Genomic DNA, 7,951 nt, shown 5'->3' with positions numbered 1-7,951 from the left:
AACAGGGAGAGTGAAACTTGGATAATAACTTACAATGAACAGGGAGAGAACAAATTATATACAAATAGCTTATAAGAACAAAGCTTATAAGAGCAGAATGTGAAGTCAATGAAGCTGTCTTGGAAAGCCCTCAAGTCATATACAATGATTTGTATATGATTATAAATACACCATCAGAATAGGCTTCATCAGTAGAGTGTATTTAAACACCTTAATAACCCTCAGCTTTATATATAATAATTGGTCTTTTTTCATTTGTAATTGTCCAAATCATTTTTTAGTATGTAAGCAATTATAATAACTTATCGCGTTAGGAACAGTCCCATTTTTTGATTTTTCATCATTAGTCTTTTCTGCAGCTTCTGCATTAACACTATCTTTTCATAATGACCTGACTCTTCATCAACAGGAAGTACTCATCTAACCACCACCAACACGGGTCCGTGTTTCGAACCACGCTCTTCTTCAGGGCTAATCTTCACCTATTATGTCTATGAAAAACAGCCACACTTCTTTTTAGTGGAAAAACTAAAAATCAATTATATAAACGCTAAGATACTCAATACTCACTGCTGCATGTATTCAATCAAGAAATGATGTCAGATCCATGATACAAAAATCACCCATCAAATATCTCCTAATCTGTCAATCAACTGATGACATAGCATAATTACAACATTTTTTATGTATTATATTAAAGAAATCCAGTCCACTTCATTACTCAAACCCCTAGGTAATACTGTATCCAAATATTATATCCAACGTTGCGCTCGTAACACCGGCTAAGTTAACTGGATATATTTATCCGGCCAACTTTCCTAAAGAGCTATCTTGTGAATATGGACATCTAAATGTTGCATATAATCAGCACAATAAAAAAGAAACAATATATAACAGTCACAAAACTAATATAACATAGCAAAATAAGCAAATTAAACATATAAGTAAAATGAGCATAATTTGTGTGTAATAAAAATATATATTAAAAATATATACAGTATGGGCCAGATTTTTAAACCTACGTGAGGGCATAGATTTATGTGCGCAATGCCGAGCCACGCAGCCTTCCTCCGTTCCCTCCTAGGCCGCTCCGAAATTGGACCGGCCTCGGAGGGAACTTTCCTTCGCCCCCCCCCCCCACCTTCCCCTCCCTAACCCGCCCACCAGCCCTAGCTAAAACCCCCCCTTACCGTTATCTGCTAAGTTGCGCCTGCCTCCGGGCAGGCGTAGGTTACGCCGCTGGCCGACAGCTGGCCCGCGATCCCGGGCACAGAGGCAAATGGCCGCTATGCCTGGAGGCTCCAGCCTCGCCCCGCCCCCTTTTTCAAGCCCCGGGTCATATGCACGTCCTGGGGCTTGCGTGCGTCGCCGAGCCTATGCAAAATAGGCTTGGTGCGTGCAGAAGGGATTTAAAAGGGTTACACGCGTACATTACACGTGTAACCCTTTTAAAATCTGCCCCTATATGAATAATTAATACTGAATAAACATTATTCTCTATTATGAACGTAATGCGGATGTGACTCAAAGGGAATGCTGTTGAGGACTCCCCAGGCCTTAGGATTTATTTTGGTTAAAAGAGGCCCCAATTACATTTATGTTTCACTAATTTGAGCCAAGATCCTGAGATCTTCAGCCCAGCTTATTACAGAGGGAAAGTAGTGGAGAGAGAGCTCAGGTATAATTTTGCATGACATGCCAACCGGGAGCCAGAGGACACGTGATAATAAAATATGTGTAATAGATCCTTGCTCAAAAGTCAGCTGCATCTTAAAAATGTTTTTATTAAAAATGTAAAACATTTACATAAATTACTATAAACAGAATATAGGTGAGTTGCTTGGGGGCAGGCAGTTTTTTTTGCATCTTTGTGCTTCCACTTCAATTGGAACTGAAACTGGAACCTGGCACCAGGAGCCTTCATGTGCAGATACTCTGGAATTTTGTTCCTTTGTTTTGTATTCCATTTCCCAACTTACTTAGCCAAATCATTTTGGAATGACAGTCTATATATAGGGTCCAGTCAGCAGGGCTGAGGCCTCCTTTCAGAATTCTGAAATCATGGGCTCTAAATGAAACCACTAGATGCATCCTTGTGCAATATCTGAGACTCCCTCCCTTCAGGGGTTCTAAATGCTGCATGTTGACTGCTTTGGGATTTGAACCTATGTCTTCCACGTGCCCATGTATAGTACTGCTACTAAGCCACTGGGTCAGCCCTAAAGCTACCTTTGTTAAAAAATTTAATATGAGATAAGTATAAGATATATTTAGAATCCAGACTAGATTTTAGGGATTTTCTCATCAACAATGTATTACTGGACCCTTATTTTTTACCCTGACTAAGTCACAGTACTTTTTGTATAATAATGATAATACTAATGTTACATTCAGTGGCTCGTGGGACGACCCTGCGAGCCACACCACTCACTCCCAATGCCAACAGCTCAGTGCCATGGATGGGATGCCACCTCGGAGATCAGATATAGCTCAACGTGTCATGAGTCACCTTTAGCCACCATTCCAATAGACTTTCCATGGGCATGGATACACCCAAAGTGCCTTATCTTAAAGGGTCCATGGCAGGAAACCTACCATAGCGCCTCTGATGACATCACGGCACTCCTATACTTATAGCTCCTTCACAAGAGCTTCGGATACCTCAGCAATGGGTCTCCTGCTTTGCAGTGCATTTTGCAACATTCCCGAGTCCTTATGTCTTCAGCATTGTCTTCTCCTGCCTTGTCTTTTGTTCACCAGCCTTGCCCACCTCATCCAGCCTTTCTTGTCTTCTCCAGCCTTGTCCAGCCTTACTTGTCAGTTTCAACCAGTGTCTTCTGTATGTCTCTGTCCACTCTTGGCCTGACTCCTGGATTCTGACCTCGTACCTGGATCTGACTACATTTTGCCTGCCACCAGGACCTGACCTCTTGCCAAGACCTAATCACTCTTGTCTGCTGTCTGCCCCGACTTTGGCCCATCTGCATTCCTATCTGTCTACTTCAAGCCCTGACTCCTGTGTACCCTTGGATTCTCTCACTAGCGACCAACTTAGGGACCCCCCCCCCCCCCCCCCCCATCAGACATGCCAGTCACCAGAACCCAAGGACTCAACCTGTGGGGAAGGAGGCTGGTATGGTGAAGCTCCAGACTGTCTTGCTATAGGGTGCATCCACCAGCTGGCAGTGTAGGCCTTGTAGGTTCACCTATGAGGTTGTGTCAACTACGCCACAACACCAAGGGCTCACACCCATGCTACCCTTTACAGATTGCTAAGGCCATGAGCTCGGCGGACTCATCTCAAGCCTCCGCTATCTCTGGGCTGGTCCTTCAGTTGAAGCAGCAGTAAGATCAGTTACAGAATCTGACAACACTTATACAAGGCCTGGCTTCTTGCTCTGGCAACCATTCTGGCTCCTCTTATCTGGTTCAGGTCCACCATGCTCCATCTACCTTCTCTACCTCGGTATGGGGGGATTCCAAGAAGTGTCAAGGCTTCCAAAATCAATGCAGGATGCAATTCAGGTTGCAAGCACCTCTCTTCCCCTCTGACCATGTAAAAGTCACCTACATCCTCTCCCTACTGAAGGGATCTACCCTAGCTTGGGCCTCTTCTCTCTGGAAATGTGATGATCCCTTACTGGGGAACTTGGACAATTTCCTGTAGGGGTTTTGGCTATTTGATGAGCCCTCCATGGCCACTGAACTACTGCAGATCCGACAAGGCTTCAGGACTGTAGGTGAATATGCCATTCATTTTCGGACACTTGCAGCCAAGCTTCAATGTGGCAACAACAGCCTGATCGCTATATTTCGTAAAGAGCTATTGGAAAGAAAGATGAGTTGGTGGGACATGATCTAACGGACACCCTGTAAGGCCTGATCAGCTTGGTATTACATCTTGACCTCTATTTCCATGAGAGGAGTGTTCTTGGCATCCGATTCTTTTGGCTCCCAACTTCCAGCATCCTGTGGTCACTATGCCAGTTTTGCAACGCAATATTCTCCCTGAGGAACCCATGCAAGTGGATCGCTTCAAGTTGACCTTTGAGGAGAAGGTCAACATGAAGTGAACCAACTTATGTTTGTACTGTGCAGTTGCTGGGCACTTTGCAAATAGTTGCTTGGCTAAGCTGGGAAACTCCAGAACCTCTGTCTGGTGGGAGAGGCCGCTCTAGTTCAGCTCTGTACCTCTCCTCAAATCCTTGTACTAGTATGTCTTATGCAAAAGCATTGCTGAATTCCAGAATAGCGCAGTTTCATCCATAAGTTGTTGGTTCAACAATATGGTATTCTGACCATTCCACTGGACATCACCTTCACCATCTTGTCTATCCACAGGAAAGACCTACCAGGGTGGATCGTGAAGGCTACAATTCCACTCATTATGCAGACTGGCCTCCTGCAGCAAAAGTCCATTAACTTGTATGTCCTTCCCAAGGCAGTCAATGAGGTCATTCTGGGGCTACCATGGTTCATGTTACACCAACCCCACATTGACTGGGATGCTCTACAGCTTGACAGATGGGGGCCCTCGCTGCCATGACTAATGTCTCACCAAGGTCTTGCACATCACTTCAGATTCACCTAGGCTGCCAACACATTATGTAGAATATGCCAATGTTTCCATATGAGGCAGTGCTCCTAGTGTTCCCCTATTTACATGGTCCATTATTAAATCCATTAAGGAAAGTATACTCTATGGGATCCTGCAGGGCATATGTGACTCAGAGGGCATAACCAGAGACTGGGGAATAAGAGCTGGGATCCAGGTGGGGATACCCAGACCAGGACCGAGTCTCCAGGAGAATAGCAGCTGTGTAAAGTAACACTGTCCAAATATTGAGCTGAGATGAAGCAGTACAAAATATGAGTAGAGAGAGTACGTTGTCTGAAGGTAAAGGCAGTCTACTGTTGTGTATATTACTGAAGCTGTAAATAAAGATTATTTTTTAAGAAAGGCTGGAATCAGACTAGTTTGTGTCTCCAGGCCTGTGGGAATCACTGCTCATTCCCACATATGGTGTCACGCATGGTATTTTTCTAAAGCTTTGCACAGAAAAAAACCCCAGCCTCCAAGAAAGTGTCCATTTGGAGTACAGAAGGAGCTGTGAAGAGGACCTGTGGTTCTAAATATAGTTCAGAACACAGGGGGCCTGTGGTTCTAAAACAAAGTACAGAGCACAGAGGTGCACAGAAGATAATAGTATGTGAAAGATGTGGCTCAGAAGCTGCACTGAAGAAAAAACACCCCAAAGTTAAAAAGTTTCAAGTAGAGAGGAAACTGTGAGTGGGCCTGGTTGCAGGAAAAGCCAGGAAGTGGTAGGTTTGTACTGGCTAACTGGAGAAGCCCAGCAGGAGGTAGATAGGGAATTAAAAGTGCTTTAATTATTACTAGTTATGCAGGCTTTTTAAAACTGTTTTTGCCTTGAAAAAAGAAAAGAGGAATGAAACTGGTAAAGCAGGACTGTGCTGATCAGGATGTGGCCCTGGAAAAGCTGCCAGAGTAGGCTGTGAGTGCAGTGAATGGAAAGAGGGTAGTAGGGATGTGCAGAGGGACGCCATACGTTGCATTCGTGATTCGGATTCGTCGGGGAGCAGATACGTTGCATTCGGCCGTAGGGCGCCCCGATGCGTTAATATGGCGATTTCTATTCGTGTCCCAGCTAAAATTAAAATTAACTACAACCCCCCACCCTCCTGACCCCCCCAAGACTTACCAAAACTCCCTGGTGGTCCAGTGGGGAGTCCGGGAGCCATCCAATGCACTCTCACGCCCTCGGTGCCGGTTTCATTATGGCGCCGATAGCCTTTGTCACAGGGGCTACCGGTCATTGGTCAGCCCCTGTCACATGGTCATCGATGCCATCTTGTGCTCCTACCATGTGACAGGGGCTGACCAATGGCACCGGTAGCCCCTGTGACATAGCATGGGCAAAGGCTATCGGTGCCATTTTGATTACTGGCATCGGACGGCCGGAGTGCAGGAGGTCACTCCGGGACCCCAGTTGGACCCCCAGGGACTTTTGGCCAGCTTGGGGGGACCTCCTGACCCCCAAAAGACTTGCCAAAAGTCCAGCGGGGGTCCGGGAGCGACCTCCTGCACGCCGGCCGGCCGTCCGATGCCAGTACTCAAACTGGCGCCGATCGCCTTTGCCCTCACTATGTCACAGGTACTGACGGTCGGCCCCTGTGACATAGTGAGGGCAAAGACGATCGGCACCATTTTGAGTACTGGCATCGGACGGCCGGCGTCCAGGAGGTCGCTCCCGGACCCCCGCTGGACTTTTGGCAAGTCTTGTGGGGGTCAGCAGGCCCCCCAAGCTGGCCAAAAGTCCCTGGGGGTCCAACGGGGGTCCCGGAGCGACCTCCTGCACTCCGGTCATCCGATGCCAGTATTCAAAATGGTGCCGATAGCCTTTGCCCACAAGCCTTCCTTGTCTTCTCCAGCCTTGTCCAGCCTTGCTTGCCTTCTCCAGCCTTCCTTAACCGTCTTGTCCAGTGTCTTCTGTGTATCCGTCCACCCTTGGTCTGACTTCTGGATTCTGACCTCATGCCTGGATCTGACTATGCTTTGCTTGCTGCCTGAACCTGATCTTTTGCCTGGACCTGACCACTCCTGTCTGCCGCCTGCTCTGACCTTGGCTCGTCTTCATTTCTGTCTGTCTGCTGCCAGCCCTTACTCCAGCATGTCTTTGACTCTCTCTCTCTAGCCACTGCCCTAGGGACCCAATTAAGACTTCTGGCCAAGGACCCAAGGTCTCAACCTGCAGGGAAGGTGGCTGGTTTAGGTGACTCTCCAGTCTGTCTCGCCTCGGGGTGTGTCCACCAGTGGCCGGCGTAGGCCTCGAAGGTTCACCTACAAGGCTGCATCAATTACCAAGGGCTCAAGTCCATGCCACCCTTTACAAATAATAATATATATTAACAGAGCCTTTTCTCTGGCCGGCCCCACGATATGGAACTCTATGCCCCATGATATTCGCACTGAGACCTATACTCCCGCTTTCAAAAAGAAACTTAAAACCTGGCTCTTCCAACAAGCTTACTCCATCACACCCCCTATTACATAACTCCCCCTCCGACCCTTACCCTTACTCGGATTTCCTGATATGACCACCTCTATGCTTGTCGTTTTGGTACTGTGCACTAATTCTGTATATAGTTTTGATGTAAATAGTTTTGATGTAAGGGCTCCCCCCTAATTTCAATCATATGTTTCCTAGTTCAGTATATTATCTGTTTTATGTAAGGGCCCCGCCCAATGGTTTTGTGTTCACTGTAAACCGATGCGATGTGCGAACGGTCATCGGTATAAAGAAACGTTAAATAAATAAATAAATAAATATAGTAGGGATGTGAATCGTGTCCTCGATCGTCTTAACGATCGATTTCGGCTGGGAGGGGGAGGGAATCGTATTGTTGCCGTTTGGGGGGGTAAATATCGTGAAAAATCGTTAAAAATCGTTAAAAATCGTAAAATATCAAAAAATCGAAAAACCGGCACATTAAAACCCCCTAAAACCCACCCCCGACCCTTTAAATTAAATCCCCCACCAAATAACTTAAATAACCTGCGGGTCCAGCGGCGGTCCGGAACGGCAGCGGTCCGGAACGGGCTCCTGCTCTGAATCTTGTCGTCTTCAGCCGGCGCCATTTTCCAAAATGGCGCCGAAAATGGCGGCGGCCATAGACGAAAAAGATTGGACGGCAGGAGGTCCTTCCGGACCCCCGCTGGACTTTTGGCAAGTCTCGTGGGGGTCAGGAGGCCCCCCCCACAAGCTGGCCAAAAGTTCCTGGAGGTCCAGCGGGGGTCAGGGAGCGATTTCCCGCCGCGAATCGTTTTCGTACGGAAAATGGCGCCGGCAGGAGATCGACTGCAGGAGGTCGTTCAGCGAGGCGCCGGAACCCTCGCTGAACGACCTCCTGCAGTCGATCTCCTGCCGGCGCC

Source organism: Rhinatrema bivittatum, chromosome 5 (genome assembly GCF_901001135.1).
Source record: "Rhinatrema bivittatum chromosome 5, aRhiBiv1.1, whole genome shotgun sequence".
Classification (NCBI taxonomy): Eukaryota; Metazoa; Chordata; class Amphibia; order Gymnophiona; family Rhinatrematidae; genus Rhinatrema; species Rhinatrema bivittatum.
This window is presented reverse-complemented; position numbering follows the sequence as displayed.